The sequence below is a fragment of the Bos grunniens genome, chromosome 10 (assembly GCF_055505025.1).
Source record: "Bos grunniens cultivar Pamir isolate PY7600 chromosome 10, Bosgru_T2T1.0, whole genome shotgun sequence".
Classification (NCBI taxonomy): Eukaryota; Metazoa; Chordata; class Mammalia; order Artiodactyla; family Bovidae; genus Bos; species Bos grunniens.
In genome coordinates, this window is record NC_141174.1 from 98,418,628 (window position 1) to 98,439,493 (window position 20,866).

General features: G+C 42.0%; 1 long non-coding RNA gene across 1 annotated transcript in view; it reads left to right on the forward strand.

Moving 5' to 3' along the window:
• Positions 1 to 20,324, forward strand: part of LOC147365478 (uncharacterized) — a 207,685-nt gene extending 187,361 nt beyond the window's left edge. Inside the window, exon 5 of the long non-coding RNA XR_015135578.1 lies at positions 19,964 to 20,324. This is a non-coding gene — a long non-coding RNA (uncharacterized LOC147365478). The remainder of the gene's footprint in view (positions 1 to 19,963) is intronic.
• Positions 20,325 to 20,866: the final 542 nt, after the last annotated feature.

The following is a 20,866-nucleotide window of genomic DNA, read 5'->3' on the forward strand; positions in this document are numbered from 1 at the left end:
TGAGTGTAATTCCATTGCATTAATAAAAATGTAGCCCCTCAGACTTTATTTCTAGATCTATAAGCAGTACCCAAGAATATTCTCATGGGCTATGCTTGTTTGAATATGGATATGCTTTAATTTATATGTTTAGGTTAAAAGGCTTAATTTGATCTATAATGGGGATAATTCAGGGTGGGAAGAGTTCTGAGTTATTTATCTATGGATATTTAGTTAGCTGTAGCTCAAGGAAGGCACATTGCTGTTTAAAATCCTTTGAGAGATGTTTATCTAAAGAGTCAAAGAGTGGGATGTATTTGAACATTTTGGAAAAAAGCAGCTGCAGTATATTAAAAACAACACAGCAAAAAGATTATTTGGTTTGGAAAGTAAGACATATCAGATTAAGTAAATTCAGAACTTTGTGAGAAAATTAAATAGGGCTCAGTAAGACCAAGAAATAACTAGCAATAATAATCAATAACTAAATTTAAGATATGTGGATTTTAGCAAATTATATAGATGAAATACCAATATACAAAGCTATTATTATAGTAAAATTGATATGATGTTCTCCACTCCTAATCTTTCTTAATTTGACAATCAAAACAACCTCCTGATTTTACATCTCTGATCACTACTTGATCAGGTTTTTCATATATCGATTTTTTCAGGCTATGCCCTCTTTTGGGAATTGTCTGCACCCTTTGCCCATGTATCTATAGAAGTCTTGTTTTTTTAATTGATTTGCCATCTTTGTGGCGAGTATGTTTTGCTCTGTTTTTCAGTCAAGTGTACTACTTAGTACGTTTGTAGGTGTTCAATAAATATTGATTGCATTTAAGAGGTGCATCTGTTTTTGTATTTAGAAGTATTTTTTTCCTTGTGTTATTGATTTATTTTATCTAGCCTATGAATTTACTGGTGTATTTATTGCTTTAAAATACATTTTAGTTTTATTTGTTTTGTTTTAGTTTTATTTGTTTAGTTTTAGTTTTTAGTTTTATTTGTTTAGTTTTATTTCCAGAGCATTTCCTTTGGAGTTCCCCCCCCCCCCCCCTCCCCAGTTCTAAAGCTTTCCATGATTGGTATAAGTACAGGAGCTTTCAAAAGAAAGCAGAAGTATCTGAATTTGGGATTCTCTTCTCTCTGCTAATAATAGCTTTCTGCTTTCCATGAGATGCAAGTTGTTATGGTGCTTAAAGGAGTTGAAATTGGAATAGAATGTAATACATTGATGACAGAAAAGGTTTTTAAAAATGATACATAATTTGTAAGTTTTCTTATTCAAATGGTTTAATTCATTGAGTTGCCTGTTGGTTTTAGAGGGGCAATAAAATTTCCTGTGTAATTGCAAATCAAATTAGTCTTTGTCATCTTTCTGCTTTCCTGGCAGTGTTAGGGGCTATGACTAATGAGGGACATCTCCTTGTAGGAACATATTCCAGCCCATCATGTTAAGCTCATATCTAATACCTTCAAATGATTAGATATCCTGGTGTTGAAATACAGCCAAATCTGTCTAATGGGTCTGGACTTCCATGGTTACTACTGGACAATGACCACCATTGACCTTTCCCACTTTGACCAAATGGTCTTGTGTATCATGCATCTTTTCTTCTACAAGTAAATTTCCTGATTTTGCTTTTAACTTCAGACTCTTGGATTTGAATGCCTGATGAACTAGAAAAGCTGATGGAGGAGGCTGAGAAACTGTCTTCTTTCTTGCATAAGCTGTAACGAACTAGACACACTATACTTTTTATTTTATTTTATTTATTTATTTTTTATTTTAATTTTATTTTACACACTATATTTTTTAAATAAAACCAATCTTTCTATTGATGATTGGGTCATGTATGACAAACAAATCAAACTTAACCAAGATGAGGTTGACTATGAGGGAGGCCAGGAGCCTCTGAGATGATTGGCATTATCTATTTATTCATTCACTTCTCCAATTCAGTAAATATTTGAGGGCTAATCATGGTATGGGCTTCCCTGGTGGCTCAGTGGTAAAGAATCCACCTGTAATGCAAGAGATGCAAGTTTGATTTCTAGGTCAGGAAGATCCCCTGGAGAAGGAAATGGCAACTTGCTCCAGTATTCTTGCCTGGGAAATACCTATGGACAGAGGAGCCTGGTGGGCCACAGTCCATGAGGTCACAAAAGAATCAGATATGACTTAAGGACTAAACAGCAACAACAAATCGTGTTATAGGGCCAGCACCTGTAATTGCGGCATACTTCACAGATTGTATGGGGCTTATGGAGGCTATTGTCAGCACCAGGAAAATGTGTGTAAGTTTTCCTTCTTTCAAAGCAATAGCGAGCAAGTTCAGGCCAGCGCCTGCTTTATAGGATGGCTCTGCTACAGAAACATGAAATGCTACCTCACTTATGCTCACATTTTGGGTAAAGGTTCTACCTCTTTTTAAAGATCTTGGGAGGCTTGACCAAACCAATAACCATAGTTGTCCAGAGACTTTTTTTTTCATGGTGACTAAAAAGCCTGACAGGTTCTCATATATTAGATACATTAGAATAATATGGTTCTTGATGAAGTCTTAATTTTGTAATAAAATTGGCTTAAGTTTAACTTCTGAACATTGTTAGAAAATTTTAGAAGAGCCAAATTTAAAATAAGTTTAAATGTTTTTAACTTAATTAATATTCAGACTTAGAAAAAGTTTTTTTTTTATCAATATATAGGGTTATAAATTTAAAATGGCCAGTCTTTCCCCATCCTTTCTTATCCAAACTTACTCCCTTATGTATAATTTGCTATTGCTGGGATTATGAGTGTTTGCTGTTATTTTTATTACTTTTTCCTATGTAGTCATATATACACATGCATATATACACACAAGCATACACATGTTCAAATACACTCACAAATATGCTTTTAAGCACATAAGGTTACATTGAAAGTGAAAGTGAAGTCTCTCAGTCGTGTCCGACTCTGCGACCCTGTAGACTGTAGCCTATCAGGCTCCTCCATCCGTGGGATTCTCCAGGCAAGAGTACTGGAGTGGGTTGCCATTTCCTTCTCCAGGAAATCTTCCCAACCCAGGGATCGAACCTGGGTCTTTTACGTTACAGGCAGACACTTTACCATCTGTGCTATATATGTTATAATGTATATATATAGCTTACTCACTATATAATGTATACATTAAACATTATATATTAAAATTTTGGTTTTCTTTTTTTTTTTCAGTAATGTACCATGGACATCCTTTCATGTCAGACTATATAAATATAATACATTTTGTTTAATGACTTTATAGTATTCCTAGTTTGAACTGTTCATGATTTATTTAGCCATTCTCAAACTGATGGGCATTTAGGTTGATTTCAAATTTTTGCCTTTACTAAAAGTCCTGCCATGGACATCACTTGTCCACTTACTTTGGGATACTTGTACAAGAATTTCTTTAAGGTGTAGTCTTAGAAGTAGAGTTGCTTGGTCAAAGGCTAAGCATATTTAAAATTTTCAGAGATGCTAAGGAGAGAATATCAGAGATTTGAAAGTACTTCTTGGCCTCTTTCCTCTGCCTCCAGAAATGATCACTTCATGGAAAATAGATAGGGAAACAATTGAAATAGTGACAGACTTTATTTTCTTGGGCTTCAAAATCACTGTAGATGGTGACTGCAGCCATGAAATTAAAAGACGCTTGCTCCTTGGAAGGAAAGCTATGACAAACCTAGACAGTGTATTAAAGAGCAGAGGCATTACTTTGCTTACAAAGGTCCATATAGTCAAAGCTATGGTTTTTCCAGTAGTCATGGATGGATGTGAGAGTTGGACTATAAAGAAGGCTGAGCGCCAAAGAATTGATACTTTTGAACTGTGGCATTGGAGAAGACTCTTGAGAGTCCATTAGACTTCAAAGAGATCAAACCAGTCAGCCCTAAAGGAAATCAATCCTGAATATTCACTGGAAGGTACGGATGCTGAAACTTAAGTGCCAATACTTTGGCCACCTGATGTGAAGAGCTGACTTGTTAGAAAAGACCCTGATGCTGGGGAAGTGTTAAGGCAGGAGAAGGAGACGACAGAGGATGAGATGGTTGGATATCATCACTGACTCAATTGACATGAGTTTGAGCAAGCTTTGGAAGATGGCGAAGGACAAGGAAGCCTAGTGTGCTGCAGTCCATGGAGTCGCAAGGAGTCGGACACAACTGAGCAACTGAATAACAACAATAACACAAAGGAAGGTATCCACCATAGTTTGCCAGAGCTCTGCTCTAAGCCAGGATGTCAGAGGATAAACTACTATATTAAGGAGAGTCAGTCAGCCAGTTCTCCTGCTTGGTGTAAGAGCTTGAATTTATAAATAGAGAAAGGAATACTGATTTTGTTATTACTCAATCTGTTATATCTGTTGCTCCCAGATATTAAAAAAGTAATTTGCTTTGTTTTTGAGCCCAATTTCAAATGGTGTATTCCTTACATACCTTGAGAGGATTGTCTGTGGGCCTTACAAATCTCCTTCTGATTGGTCAAGACTGGAATCATTTTCCTCTTGTTGATTCGCTTGCATTTCATAAGTAATGAATTTGCTGACTCACTGCTCGGTGGCCTAGGCTGCTGTGTATGGTCTCACTCCTACCAACTTTAATGACTTCTTAGAAACACTATGATGGTCAAGGTCAGGTGTTCTTTAGAGTAAAAGAAAGAAAAAAGAAGTTCCCCTTTTTAGGCAATCTATCTTGAGTTTTCTTATCTATAACAATCCAGTGATGTTGGTAACCTTGGTTTATTCCCTCTGCTCCTGATTTTAGTAGGTCTGAGAGTCTTATTAAAACCAGAATGATATTTATGTTTGTATATAAGTACCTTAACCACATATACTAATATTTAGTTACCTCATCAGTTTCAGATTAATGTCCACACTGTTTTTCTCTCTGACCTTTAGCCCTCTGTGAGTATTACTGATTCCTCAGTTTCTGCCTTAAATTGAATATATATTTCTGCTAAGTATATATTCCCTCAGTTGGATAATTTTCCAAGTCTGTTTTACTATAAAAGTAATAAGCACTTATAAGAAACCATTTAGAAAATACACAAATGGGATATTTAGAAAGTAACCAAATCTCTATGCCTTAAGGAGATTGGCTGTTAATATTTTGTGCATTTTCCCCTAGGATTTTAACTTTTTTAATCTACATGATTTAAATCATTGTATATAAAATTTTAATCTTTATACATTTTTATCATTACACACTTTTGAGTATTTTGTATTGTGGTAAAGTATGCATAATATAAAACAGGCCATTTTTACGTGTACTCCTCAGTGGCATTATGAACATTTATATTGTTGTGATCCTATTACCACCATCCATCCATAGAACCCTTTTCATCTTGTAAAACTGAAACTCTATACCTATTAAACAAAAACTCCCCTTCCTCTCTTCCCTCAGCCCCAGGCTGCCACCATTCTGCTTACCATCTGTATGAACTTGACTGTTCTAGGAACTTCATATAAATGGAGTCATGAGTATTTTTATTTTATTCACTTAGCATAATATTGTTAATGGTCATCCCACGTTGTGGCATGTGTCACAGTTTTTCCCTTTTTGAGACTGAATCATAGTCCATTGTACGTGCATACCACATTTCTGATTTATTTATCTGCTGATGGACACTAGGGTTGCTTTCACTTTTTAGCAGTTGTGAATATGGGTGTAAAAATCTGTCTCCTAATCTCTGATTTTACTACATTTGGCACTTACATAAAATTGGAATCAAAGGATTCTTTGGGCATATGTACAAAAGTGGATTTATATGTTTGATTTTTGAAGAATCGCCATACTGTTTTCCATAGTGGCAGCACCATTTTTTGGTGCACCAACAACAGTGCACATGTGTTCAATTTCTTCACATCCTGACCAACACTTTGTTTTTCCTTTTTTCCTTTTAATAATAGTCAGGTGGACAGGGAGGCCTGGCATGCTGTGATTCATGGGGTCGCAAAGAGTTGGACACGACTGAGCGACTGAACTGAACTGAATGAATATGAGGTAGTATCTCATTGTGGTCTGGATTTTCATATCCCTAATGGTTAGTGATGCTGGGCATATTTTTATGTGCTTAATTGACCATTTAGAAATCTTTGGAGAAATGTTTGTTCAAGTCCTTTGCCCATTTTTGTTTCTTTTGTTGTTGTTGAGTTGTGGTTTTTAGATATCTGGATGTTAATCTCTTGTCTTAGTCAGTTGGTGCTGCTATATCAAATTTGTTTTTTTTTTTTGGTCAGAAAAAATCTTTATACCTCCTTAACTTTTCAAGGATAAATTCTCTGCTTACAGAAGTCTAGATTAGTGGGTTTTTAAAAAATCTCAAAAACTTGAATATTTCACTCTACTCTCTTCTTGCTTGCATGATTCCAATGAGAAATTAGATGTAATTCTTATCTTTGCTCCTGTCTAGGTAAAGGTACTTTCAATATATTAAAAAAAAATGTGATATTCTGACATTTGAATATGATTTGCCTAGATGTATTTTTCTTGGAATTTATCCTGTTCGGTGGTCTCTGAGCTTCCTGGATCTATGGTTTGGTGTCTGGCATTAATTATCTCAGGCCTTTGGATCCTTTATTACTCTGTTACATTAATGCTGCCTTCCCTCTGGGTCTCAAGCACACCAAGCTCCTTTCTAACCTTAAGGTCTACATTCTGCTGTTCCTGCTCCTTGATATGCTTCAGCCTTAATTCTTCCTCTAACTTCATTTCATCCTTCAGGTCTGAGATGAACATTTATTTCTGTAGGAATGGAAAAAATAGGAAGTTGACAGGTACTCACTTCTGGCTCAGGCTCTTTTCTACTTCCTGTTGCTTTCTGCAGAGTATCAGGAAGACATGAGTTTTAACAATTTGCAAGGGAAAACTTAAGGGCAGGAACTGGATATTTGGTACAGTTTTGAAAGATTTATTTTCAGAGTGTAAACTTTGTAAGATAGTGTTCTGAAGAGATTTGAAGGACAGAGATCATGTTGTTTAATTCTTTTGTGTTTATCATAGCAATGGATATTCATTATTTGGAAAGTTTGACATTTGCCATTAATACTGTGGTCATTATAAGAAATACTTATTGGTAGGCTGATTTCTAAGTATTTCTGTTTCATTAAGAGAGATTTACTCTTAAGTAGTCTAGTTTCTAGGCTGGTCTACTGTGTTTACGTATTCTTTGGGCCTCTAGAAATGCACTCATATCTGATTCATTGATTTACCTAATCACTCATCCATTCAACACACATTTTTTGAGACTTTTACATGGCAGGTGATATTAAAATCACAAAGAAAAATAAAGAATAATGATTGGCTCTATCCTTAGAGCCAATAGTTTGGTAAGGGAGACCAATTTGTGAAGAAACCTCTGTACTGTGGTATCAAATATGAGAACCAAGAAAGAATATTTATCAGGCTTCACTCTAGAGATAAAATATGAACAAGTTCTTCAGGGAAAAGTGCAAGCCAGGCAGAGTGAGTGGTGTGAACCAGGGCAGGAAGCTATAGAGATGACACACATATCTGGGAACTGAGGATGGTTAAAGTGATTGGAGTGTAAACTGTGTGTACAGAGAAGGAGAATGACAAAGGGGGAAATGAGAAAACTGAATAAGGACATTTGGTAAAGTAAGCCCTTAAATGTGACACAGCTGTGTTTGAATTTTCTCATGGACTTGATGGGATGGTGACAGTGGGAATGCCCTAATCCAATTATTGTTTAGAGACCTAATTCTGGAATCAGTGAGGAGAATTTCCTGCATCTGTTGATACTGCATTGACTCAGTTACCCTGTTTACTTTCTCAGATGGTGAATGTATAAAATCCTTTATTGCTACCTAAAAATAATGCAGCCACCCCCTTTTATGGGGGGGAAAAAAGCTGACTGACTATAAAACAATCACAGCAAAAAATACATAAAGATTAATTCCAACCTTAAAAAAATACATCAACTGAAGTGATTTATTTCCTTCAAATTATTTTTCTTTATATAATTAGGTTTTCATTTTCATTTGAACATGCCACATAGTTTTTAATTAGACCCGTGCCTTATAAAATTGAATGATTATATGCTGATCAAACAGATTTTAAACTTGTAGAGACGCAGAAATTGTTTTGAGAAATTAAGCCAGCACTTAGGTGTTTACAACAGAACACGTCTGTCGAGAGTGAAAAAGTTGAAGCAGACAAGTTTCTGCGAAGGCCTTGTATATCCCGTCACTTATGCTTCACACTTTTTCATTCAGAAGATTCATGAACAAACTAGGGAGATTCACACTCATCCCCTAACAGTCAATGTGTATGTTTATGGGTATAAGTAAAATAAAACTACGAGTGAGAATTGCCCTTCTGTAAGAACTCAGAGTTGTACAGCTGTTTTGTCAGCAGCATTTTACCTCTTTTCTGTATCATTGGCTTTAAGTAGAAGCAAGGAGAAACAAATCATTTTAGTGCTTGGAAGCAATGCCAATCATTTTGAGAGAATGAAAAACATCAGAATTCATCTCACTTTTTATGAAAGGTCATGCTAGACATGTGTTATTTCTGTGAAAAAGGGTTTCCTAACTGAGTAGCTGAAAAATATCCTACAAGTCAACATCACTGATTCAAAAGACATGAGTTTGAGCAAACTCTGGGAGATTGTGAAGGACAGAGAAGCCTGGTATGCTGCAGTCCTTGGGGTCGCGAAGAGGTGGATACGACTGAGCGACTAAACAACAACCTCATGACCACATGTAGAGATCAAAGAGAAATGTTTATTTCCTTTCTACTTTTTCCAGAATAATTTTTGCCTGGGAAAAATGATAATCCAGCCTGAAAAACAACTCATACTGATGTTTGTGTGTGAATGTGTGAACATTTTTCTTTTCTTTCTTTCTTTATTTGTCCAGTAAATATTTATTGTTTTGTTTTGGTTTCTGGGTTCTATGATCCAGCTCACAATTGGGACAAATCACTGGACACTGGGCCATGGAAGATGGCTTTTATTAGGATTAGCAGCCGATATGCCCTGTGCTAAGTCACTTTGGTTGTGTCTGACTTTTTGTGACCCTATGGACTGTAGTCACCCGGGCTCCTCTGTCCACAGGATTCTCAGGCAGGAATACTGGAATACTGGAATTGGATTCTCTCCTCTAAAGGGATCTTCCCAATCCAGGGATCGAACACATGTCTCTTACATCTCTTGCATTGGCAGGTGGGTTCTTCACCACTAGTGCCACCTGGGGAGCCCCAATATGCCCTGTGCCCCCTTGGAAAATCCTGTGTCTGGGCTTCTGCTAAGCTTGCACAAACAGTGCTCACCCTCTCCTCAGGGACGCCTAACTGTGGCCAAAGAAAGTGAAGTTGCTCAGTTGTGTCTGACTCTTTGCGACCCCATGGACTGTAGCCTATCAGGATCCTCCGTCCATGGGATTTTCCAGGCAAGAGTGCTGGAGTGGATTGCCATTTCCTTCTCCAGGGGATCTTCCCAACCCAGGAATTGAACCCGGGTCTCCCACATTGCGGGCAGACGCTTTACCGTCTGAGCCACCAGGGAACTCACTACTGTGGCCAAGGCAGCTGTAAATATCAGGACAGAAAAGTCCTCTCTGCTCCTGGGATATGGGATTAGGAGCTCTACTGTGTTCTCTTTGGGATGGGGAGAGTTACTCTATTCATAGATAATTCAAAGAGAATTAGTCTCTCTAGAAGGATTATATTTTATATCAGAGAGCAACAGATATTTAAAGTGAGTCATGGTTAAAATCTTCAGGGATAGAAGAGACTTTCAAGGTCATCTGATGTTGAATTTCCCTCTCCAGCATTCTAATTGGTTTCTCCAGTAGGGAGCTTCCTGATTCTTTGGGTTACCTGTGACTAAACTTGTTAAAAAAATGCACATAGATATTGTCCCCCTTATTTCTGCCTTAAATCTATTCTTTTAACTTTCATTCTATTTGTCCTATTTATATAGTCTGGAGCCTGGATTAGCATCAGATTGTTTAGACCAGTGCTTCTCTACTTGGGCATACTTAAGAAATTGTTACAGTCCACTTTCCTGGGGTCCATCCCCAGATATTCTGACTCAGTAGGTCTGAGGTTCTGCCAGAGACTCTGCATTTCTAACAAGCTCCCAGGTGCTGCTGCTGGTCTGCGGGTGACCTTTGAACAGCTGATTCAGACTATCAAAGATTCCTTCTCCCTTCCTTTGGGAACTGCACTTGGTTTTTCCTTTGGGGACTAACTTGTCTCCTATGTAGGCAGACTGGTTGGGAGTGGCAGACAAGCCATCCACCAGCTGAGTGTGGGCATGTGACACAAGGTGGGCCAAAGGGATGCTGGTTCTTGAGAATGTGAACGAAGAGGAAGAGAAGTAGGAGCTCTAACACACCGTTGACCACAACTCCTGCCTAGTTCCCTGGGCCTGTCTTGTTTGCCACTGCTTCTGAGTCTAGAATTCAGGTTTTCCTTCTATTCTTTGAACTACCTCATGTATTTTCAATAAATGATGGTTTTTTTCTGAACTAGAAGTTCCCTCCCACCCCCACCCTTCTTTCTCCTCCTTTTCTTCTTCCTCGCCTTTTAAAAAATTAACTGGTTAGTTTCTACCTCTTGCCACCAACAATATGAACAGATAAAGACTACAAAGAATACACCTGCTGTCTTGACTCTAGTCAACCTTCCACGTAAAGACAGTGCCGACTTGCTCCTCCAGATCCAGTTTCCCTGTGCTTTCCATGATTCTCTGTAGAACATGTATTTCAAGTCTCCACATTATCATGTTTATTTTTGGTTCACCTACTAGTCTCCAGACTTCCCTGGTGGCTCAGTTGGTAAAGAATCCACCTGCAATGCAGGACATCCAGGTTTGATCCCTGGGTCGCGAAGATCCCCAGGAGAAGGAAATGGCTACCCACTCCTGTATTCTCGCTTGGGAAATCCCATGGGCAGAGGAGCCTGGAGGGCCACAGTCCATGGGGTCCCAAGTATCAGACATAGCAACTAAACCATTACTGGCTGTCTCCAGCCCTTTACCACTTCAATATGGCCTGATCCAGACTGCAAGGAGGAAGGAGATGTTTACTGCCTCTGCTGTGGTCACTATACTCTGGTGCCACCTAAAGCAGGAAGAAGAAAGAAAAAGGAACAATTACGTAGCAGTTTGTTTGATGAGTGTCAACAGTGAATAGAGATCACCCAGGTTCCTAAGTGAATCTTTCCTACTGAATGGCTCTCGATTCTGCTGAAAAGCAAGAAGGGAAAAGTGCCTGAGATGGCAGAGAAAAGCAAGGATTTCTTTGGACAGCATGTGCTCGGGGTTGGTCTTGTATCTAGAAGGAGACTCAGAGTCATTATCGTGTGCTTGGGGAGTGTGTTGGCAGTTCGGAAAAACAGTAGAAACAAAAGGCTCTCCTGGGATTCTTCTTAAATGCAGACAAGACACTTGTTTATGGGCTCTTTGGCCTTCTTCATTCTGGGAGAATCAGAGAATTCTGAGAAGGAAGCAGGGTAACTCGGGAGCATTAGGAATTAAAAACAGAAAAAACAAGGCATGGTTATTATTGCTATTCCATGTAAATACTCAGAAGTTTAACTTATCGACTTGATATGCATATTCATAACTAGTCATTCCTTGGGCGGGAACTTCTCTGGCAATAACAAATGTTTCTCTTTGTCAAGAGTGATTCTGAATTTAAAGTAGAATGACACAAAGCACTTGGTTTCTTGCCATAACTGTGGTAGGGAACAGAACAACAATACATCTTTGGATTTTTCCCTCTAACTTACTTAAAATTACTGTCATATGTCCCTGAGATTTAGGGTCAGGATGCTTCTGTCCAGCAGAGTGAGGCTGGACAGAGGGAGGGGATGAAGTATGATGCTCTTGCAACAAAGGCCTCCGAGATGCATGGGGAGGCCTACTGTTAGGACGGTCCATCAGAGTTGTCTCAAACTGTAGCAATGGGTCTGAGACATTGTGTTGCCTTATCAGCTGGTCACGGGATGCAGGCTGCCCTTGGCAGGGGATGTTACCTTGGCTGAGGGGGCGTGTTCTCTGTCTGACTGTGGTCTCCACGGATGGCCTCAGCTGAGAGCTGTGAGATGGTCATGATCCAGCAGCTGGCCAATAGGTCCTGACTGGGGGATATAGAAGGGAGCTGGGCGGTGTTCCCACACCTACTACTGGTCCTGGCTGTCCCGGGGGATGCCTGGTGGGAGGTGAGTGACACAGGGGAGTTAACATCTGCAGAGAGGGTTTTGATGGATGATGGGAGATGGAAAGGCACCAACCAATACATTCTCTCCTTTCTTTCCCCTGACGCTGGTTCTGCAACGCTGGTTCTGCTTGATCCTGAGATCAAGCAGGGAGCGCTGCATTGGTTGCAAAGGTGTAACCGGCTTGGTGAGGCCCCCTTGTCTGCACTGTCCCCTATTCTCTACTTCATTCCCTTTCCTTCCTGTTACCCACAAGAGGGTACCTTTGGACCGAAACATCAGCACAGTATCTTTTGCCTTGGCCCCTGTTTCCTAGGGAACCCAGGTTAAAGCCGGATCACCTTCCTGAAATTCCCAGAACTATAGAATTTCAGTTAGCAGGGGCCTTAAAGATCACCTCATCTAATCCTGCCCATTTTATGGGTCAGGAAGCAGAGGCTCAAATGGTTCAGTTATTTGAATGTATCCCAGACCAAGAATCTAGGCTTCCTGACTCCTCATCCCATGCTCTTATCTATGCTAACCTACTTGGAAAGTGATTTTACCCCGGAAAACAGCCCTGTGATGGGATGATAGCAATAGTTGGGGCCCATCCTGGATACACATGCGAGGAGCCTCATGTGAAAGCCTCCCGGAATTTGTCTCACTAGTCTGTTCTCCACACCGTTAAAGCTGGTAGGGAATTGGGGGTCAGCAAGCCCTGTGTTTCCAACCAAATTACCACCATGGATCTCTTCTGTTACTGCCCTTCACCTCTACCCCATGATTCTTTTAAAAAAGATTTCTTCTGAATTGCTTTATTATGACTTAATTTCTTTTCTACTCTTTAACTAAAACCTTATAATACTTCCATTGTATTTAATACATAAGCTTACCATTTCAGCCTTATATAGGGTGGATACATACATGGCTTCTACTTATCTCCTAAAACTAGAGAAGAGAGTAATGTTACCATTACAGAATCCTCCCAAGGAATCCCAGGGATGGAACCACTCATCTGACCTGCCCTCCACACCCACCCTCCACTGCCCCACCCATCAGAGACCCAGCAAATAACAGAGCCTGGGCCAGGATCTGGGTCTCCCGACTTGAAGGAGAGGAGGCTCTTTCCAAATTCCTGGCAGCGTTCCTCCTTAAGAAGCTCCCAACCTCATCCGTCACAGTCAAGATCCTGACAGCAGACAGTGTCACTGACCAGATGCTCGCTGTGCCTGTGTCTCCCTCGGCCTCTCACTCTATTGGGGATTCCTTGGCCTCGTCTTTGGGCAGCCACCCTTCCATCTGGGGAGCCCATATTACAGGGTCTTGTTAAATTCCAGCTGCTATTTATTCCTTTTCTAGCAGCAGTGGCTGGTGAACTCGCCATCCCACACTGCTCAGCTCCCAACCGCATGCACGACCAGCAGGGAGCGGACACGTGCACGTGGCCTCTGTGTGAGTGGTCACCTTCAGGTCTGTCCACATTCAGAGCTCCCTGAGAAGAGAAGCATTGTAGCTCCTGGGGAGAGGAGGTGTGGCATGATTTCATGGGAGACATTGTACTGGAGAGGAGTTCCTTTCTGTAGTTACTGTTGTTTGGTCACTCGGTCGTGGTTGACTCTTTGTGACTCCATGGACCGTAGCCTGCAAGTCTCTTCCGCCTGTGAGATTTCCCAGGCAAGATTACCTGAGTGGGTAGCCATTTCCTTCTCCAGGGCATCTTCCTGGGCCAGGGATGGAACCCATGTCTCCTGCATTGGCAAGCAGATGCTTTCCCACTAAGCCACCAGAGAAGCCCCTGCTTTAGTTACTGGGACTAACTAAATAGATGGATTCTTATTAGCCTCCTACGATCAGGCTGGGAATTGAGAGGACTAGGTTCTGGTCCTTACTCTACCGCTCATTTGCAGTGCTCTCTTGAGAACATCTGAACTTCCGTAGGATTCTGTTTCTTATTTTATGAACAGGGACCATAATAACCATTTTAGCTTCCTGACAGTTGACCACTTTTTCTGCTGCTATATCTTGGTTCAAGCCATAGTCATCTACCCTTGGACAGCTGCAAGATGGCCTCCCAGCTGCTTCTACTCTTCCTTCATAGGAAGTTCGTTCTCCACAGAAAAGTCAGAGTAATTAAAAAAAAAATGGTCGACTATCACTTTCCTGCTTAAATCCCTCCAATAGCTTGTTGTTAGATTTAAAATGACATATGAGTGGTTTGTTATGGCTTTCTGTAGTCTAACCTCTGTTTATCTCTTGGTTCTCACCTCTTCCCATTCTTGTGCTGGCATTCCCTGCTCCTGCCACATAGATGTTCTGCTTGATCTTGCAAAGCACCAAGCTTTCTTCCTGACTCAGGGTCTTTGCATTGCTGTCTCATCTGCCTGGAATGCTTTTCTACCCCTGGCTGCCTCCTCCTTCTCAGCTCATCCTGTTTACCCTGTGAGGTCTTTCCTTCACTCCTACCTTTAGACCTTCTTTATTCCATGATTATTTATCATTCTCTTAGGTTATTTAACATCAGTAAACAAATAGATAAACCAGTTGAACAATCAATTAAGCAAGTGAGCATTTAGTAGGTTTTCTCCCACTAAAATGCCAGCTCCATCAGCCAGGGCCCAGGCTGGCCCCTTCACTACTGTATCTATTTCAGCCACTAGACTCTCAGGGTTGATGTTTGTTACTGAAATGTTGAATGCTTTTATTCATTTCATGATGTTTATTGAGTTTCTACCACATGGTGGGTACTACTTTAGTCATGAGGATTGGTGGTGGTTTAGTTGCTAAGTTGTGTCTTAGCAAATTCATGACTCTTGCAACCTCATGGACTGTAGCCTGCCAGGCTCCTCTGTTCATGGGATTCTCCAGGCAAGAATACTGGAGTGGGTTGCCATTTTCTTTTCCATGGGATCTTCCTGACCCAGGAATCAAACCCGGGTCTCCTGCATTGCAGGTAGGCAGATTCTTTACCAACTGAGCTACAAGGGAAGCCCACTTAGAGTACTTATGGTGGTGGTTGGTGGTTTAACCACGAGGATTATCAGGGAACAAAATAGACAAAGCCCCTGACTTCCTGAAGCTTGTATTCAATGGGGGCTGGTTTGTGGGAGAAATCACAAGTATAAATAAATTAACAAACAAATACATGTCAGGTGGTAGCAAGAGCTGCAGGGTAAGATAAGACAGAGTAATGAGGTTTGGAGTCTCAGGTAAGGATGGAGATCAGGGAATTCTCTCATTTGATGAGAGACTTGCAGAGAATGAGAATGCAATTGGTGAAGGCTGGGGATGGTGATGAAAGAATGTTCTGGGCAAAGGCCTCGAGGTGGGTGTGTGACTGGTGGATTTGGAGGAATAGCAGAAAGGTTGGTGTAGCTGCAACAAGGAGAACAGAGGGAAGCAGGAGGAGTCGGGGGCGGGGGGAGTGGAAGACCAAGTCAGAGCTCATAGACTGTTAGGTCATGAAACATGCAAGGGTATGGGCTTAACTCCGAGTGAGAAGGAAACCTTTAGAGGCACAGGACTGGAAGTGCATATGATTTGTCTTATGTTCTGAAAAACACACTGGTCATGGTGCTGAGGATAAACTCGGTGGATGGTGAAGACAGGGAGATACTGAGGAGACCAAGGCAGGGATGTTCTGAGTCAAGGTCCATTTCATGGTGAAGCAGATAGGACTTGTTGATAGATGGAGTGTGGGATGGGAGAGAAAAGAGTCCAAGTTGGTTTGAAGGTTTTGGCAGGAGCAATCAGAAGGCATGCATGTGTGCTCAGTTGTGTTCAACTTGTTTGCAACCCCATTGACTAGCCCACCAGGCTCCTCTTGTCCATGGAATTTTCCAGGCAAGAGTACTGGAGTGCCATTGCCATTGGGTTGCCATTTCCTACTCCAATCAAAAGAATAGGATTGCTATTTATTGAGATGGAGGAAGTCTGTGGGAAGAGCAGGTTTTGGGGAAAAATTGGACAGCAATTTTGGAGGAAAGAATTACAGTTGCTCCTTGAATGACAGGGTTTGAATGGCACAGTTCTGCTTACATGTTGATTTATTTTGATAGTGAACACTTTAGTAATATACCATCTGGGTTGGTAGGAACTGCAGATATAGGGGACCAACTATAAGTTAATGAAGATTTTTGACTGGGAGGAGGGTTGGTGCCCCCTAAGTCCTGCCTTGTTTGAGTCAACTGTATATCATCTTAAGGTGCCCTTGAGAGTTCTGTTAATTCTAACATCCTCTGCATTCATTTTAAAACCATTTTAATTTAAAAATTTCTTAAAAATATATTTGTGTGCATGTGTTTACACGTGTGTTTGGGACTTCCCTGGTGGCTCAGACAGTAAAGTGCCTGTCTACAATGTGGGAAATCCGGGTTCGATCCCTGGGTTGGGAAGATCCCCTGGAGAAGGAAATGGCAATCCACTCCAGTACTATTGCCTGGAAAATCCCATGGACAGAGGAGCCTGGTAGGCTACAGTCCATGGGGTTGCAAAGAGTCGGACACGACTGTGCGACTTCACTTTGGGGGTATATATAAATGGCTGGAGGGCATGAATAAATCATGCCAGTAATTGACAGAAGCCTAGTTTTGCCATGATGCTAGCTGAGATGGCCCATCCTCCCAACACTCCATGTCATTTGGATACTAGACAAACAGGCCCATAGAGGTGAAGTGCTCTATTTGAGGCCAAGGAGCTACCGAGTAGAGGAACCAGCCCTGGAATAAAGGTCTCTGCTCTGTCTGGCCTCTGCCCCTTCCACAGTATCACACTCACTCTTTACTACTGTTACATCACAATACAGCATCTGGTATCTTTTGCAGAGCAAGGATTAGACATAGCTTGAGTAAACTAGACACACTGTTAAAGATCACTGTGTCCTCACAAATGCTCTGAATCTCCCAAAAGCTAGAGAGAAGAGGAGAGGAGGAAGCATGAATGTTTACAGTCACAGGATGTGAAGCACCAAGCATGTGTCTATAACTTACCCCCAAACTTGAGTATTTATTCCCTCTTTTTTATGCTTGTAAAGCAGCAGGAAGAGACAAGCTGTTCCATTCAGAAACCACCGAGAGAGGCTTCCGTGATCTGAGGCTGCCTGTAGCATATGGGATAAATTCTTTGCATTTAAGATGCAAACATTCAACAGACTACCCTTCCCTCCCCGAGTCTCTGCCTGTGACAGGGGGCCCTCAGAAAGGACTGGCTGACTGTGCTTGCCTTGGGAGGGGGCGCTGAATCTGTACGCCCCCTCCTTTCCCCACTCCAAGAGGGGTCTTTTGCTTGGGAAAGCTGTGAAAGTTCAGTAGAAAAACTGGCATGCTCAGTACTCTCCTTGGATGTTTCTTAAGGTTGGAAAGTGAGTGATATAAATGTCTAATTAGAGAAGAAAGACACTTGCACATTTAATCTTGGTGGGGACTGGGGATCACACTTGATCTCATTATCGCCTCTGCTACGTACCGTCTTCCCTGACACTTCTCCTATTACTTTCCAGCAGCCATGCCAGTCACTGCACTTGAGCAGCTGAGCGGCGGTTTGATGCAGCTGTCGTTGATACAGACAAGATGGGAAGACCAAAGCTTGGGTCAAGTTTCTTTTATACTCCTTGGGGAAAAGCCACCAATTCAAATCCAGTGAAGGATCACAATGAGACTTTTGGCTCTAGATTCATCTGTAGAAAATTTCCTCCCTATAAGACAGACTGAAGTGTTTGGATAGGTTTCTATAGAAAATACCAGGCTGTCATCTTCTGAGGAGGCATGATTTTTAGAGCAAATTGTTATTGAGTCACTAAGTTTTGTCAGACTCTTTTGTGACCCCGTGGACTACAGCCTGCCAGCAGCCTCTGTCCATGGGATTTCCCAGGCAAGAATACTGGAGTGGGTTGCCATTTCCTTCTCCAGGGGATCTTTCCCACCCAGGGATCAAACCTGTGTCTCCTGCATTGGCAGGCAGGTTCTTTATCACCGAGCCACCGTGGTAAAGCAAATTAACCACTGGTATTTTGATGATTTTCGGCTTCTGAGCTTTTTCTATACTGTATGGGAACTTGATAGACTACTACTCTTTAGATTTAAAAGCAAATATATGAATACTCAATGACTGTTTATAATTCCCAGTCTTGTAGCAGTAAAACATTGGGGAAGAGAACACACACACACACACACATATATATATATATACATACACACATGTATACAACAAACATCAAACAGACCCAAGTGGAAATGTTAGGCTATTTGTCAGAGGTTGGGGCAGACGCTTACTCCTTGGAAGAAAAGTTATGACCAACCTAGATAGCATATTGAAAAGCAGAGACATTACTTTGCCAACAAAGGTCCGTCTAGTCAAAGCTATGGTGTTTTCCTGTGGTCATGTATGGATGTGAGACTTGGCTGAGTGCTGAAGAAGGCTGAGTGCTGAAGAAGGCTGAGTGCTGAAGAATTGATGCTTTTGAACTGTGGTGTTGGAGAAGACTCCTGAGAGTCCCTTGGACTGCAAGGAGATCCAACCAGTCCATTCTAAAGGAGATCAGTCCTGGGTGTTCTTTGGAAGGAATGATGCTAAAGCTGAAACTCCAGTACTTTGGCCACCTCATGCGAAGAGTTGACTCATTGGAAAAGACTCTGATGCTGGGAGGGATTGGGGGCAGGAGGAGAAGGGGGCAACAGAGGATGAGATGGCTGGGTGGCATCACTGACTCGATGGACCTGAGTCTGAGTGAACTCCGGGAGTTGGTGATGGACAGGGAGGCCTGGTGTGCTGTGATTCATGGGGTCGCAGAGTCGGACACGACTGAGTGACTGAACTGAACTGAACTGAACTGGGGCGAGTTGATGATATTGTCTAATCACCAACCAGCACATTCCTTTGAGAGAAGAAATCTTAGTTTTCTTATTGCAGGGTGTCAGAAAACATATAGCAGAGTTTAAAAAGAAAAAAAGCACAATTCACAATAGACAGTTTGTGTTTGGTTAAAGGCTTTTCAACCCCAATAGCAGAAATTATCCTTGGAATTCCAAAAGCTTTCCCAGTAATTCAAAGGGATGAGGATACCAACAGGCTGGGTTTCATGCCCAATCAACTCTCAACTCTATGTTGAACTCAGCATGTACTCCAATGGCTGACTTCAAACGTCACGGTGGTATTTTGAATTCAGGCCGTGGAAGATGCTCCCTGCCAGGGGTAGCTCCCAGTGCTGCTGGTGGAAAGCCCCCACACCCACAGCTTTTTTTTTTCACTGCCCTTCTGGCAAATTAGCATACTTCATTTAAAAAAAAAAGACTTATCTTTCAAGGTAAAACCAGAGATCTGTTTCAAGAGTGACACCACATCGTGTCAGAAAGAGAGACCCTGTGGCTGCCAGTGAGGCCCTCTCCGGAGGAGCGCCTGGGAGCCCAGCGCAGGTGTGGGTGGAGGCGCACGCAGCGGGCTGTGGACCGGGGCGGCCACGGGTGCTCTGCACCCAGGCCGCAGGCCTCTGCACCAGGCCGCGGGCGCTCTGCAGCGAGGCCGCGGGCTCTCTGCACCCAGGCCGTAGACCTCGTCGCCCGCCATCATGGCCTGGCGGGAACCGTGGGCGCCCCGCTCCGCCTGCTCCCTGGAAGGGCGCAGGCTGTGCGGGGACTGCGAGGAGGCGGCTAGCGGCTGGCTCTGACATGGCAAGGACTCAGCTCTCCTCTGGAGCAGTGTCTTCTTCGTGTCGGAGGTGGTGACGCTCCCAGGGACTGTGCCGTTCTTCTCAGCTGTTGTGGTTTTATTTTTATTTTTATTTTTTTATTCACAGAGCTTCTTGATCTCATGGAGCAGCAACATTCCTACGCAGAGGCTGAGCTCCCGGCCTCCCTCCTACAGGAGATCAGCCCCGGGAAGCCTTCTCTCTCCCACTGTCTCCTTTTTGGTGTTTCATGCAGATTGTATCTTGATTTAAAACTCATCAGAGGAGTACCAAATGCTGTCAGAACTGTAGCGAGCCAAAGGGAACAGCCTATTAATAAAGGGATATTAATTGGAGTACAGACAAGGATCAAAGCCAGAGGACAGAAATCCAGGAGGGGTGGCTAAGAGCAGTCTGTTGCAAGGCCCACTCTTGGGCGGAGGTTTTGACACCGGTGATATCGTTGGAATAAAGTCCAAAAAGCCAGAAATGCTTCTGCTTTGGCTCCTCAGGATGCATGGCATCCATTTAGGGCTTCCCACTCATAATCTATCTAAACTTCTTGAAATCTCTTTCTGTACTTTTAGGAACCTTTTACGAGCTGGGAAGGATCTAAGCCAGGAATAAGTGGTTTCTTTTTTTAAAGCTCCTAAGTGCTGCCCCAAAGCCATTTAACAATTATCTTATTAATTTGGAGACTTTTGATTTTATTAATTGGGCTCCAGTATTTCTCCATGCCCTTCCCAATTAACCCAGTTTCATTTTGAGACAGGGAAATTCCCCAGTGGAAGTAACCCCTTCTAGTATAGGCTTCTCACAATGCAGAGATTTCCGCCTCCCCCTCCCTATTTTTCTAACAAACAAAGCAAAGCACACAGACCTTAGAACTGGTCATTTGAAATGAAGCCCATGAAAATAGGTGAGCAGAAATGAAATTCTCAGTGTGCTGCGGGGACAAGTGGCTGAGTGAAAAGAACAGAGGTCTCGAGGATGATGGTCCTTTGCTGGAGTGGTTCTTGCAGAGTTGAATTC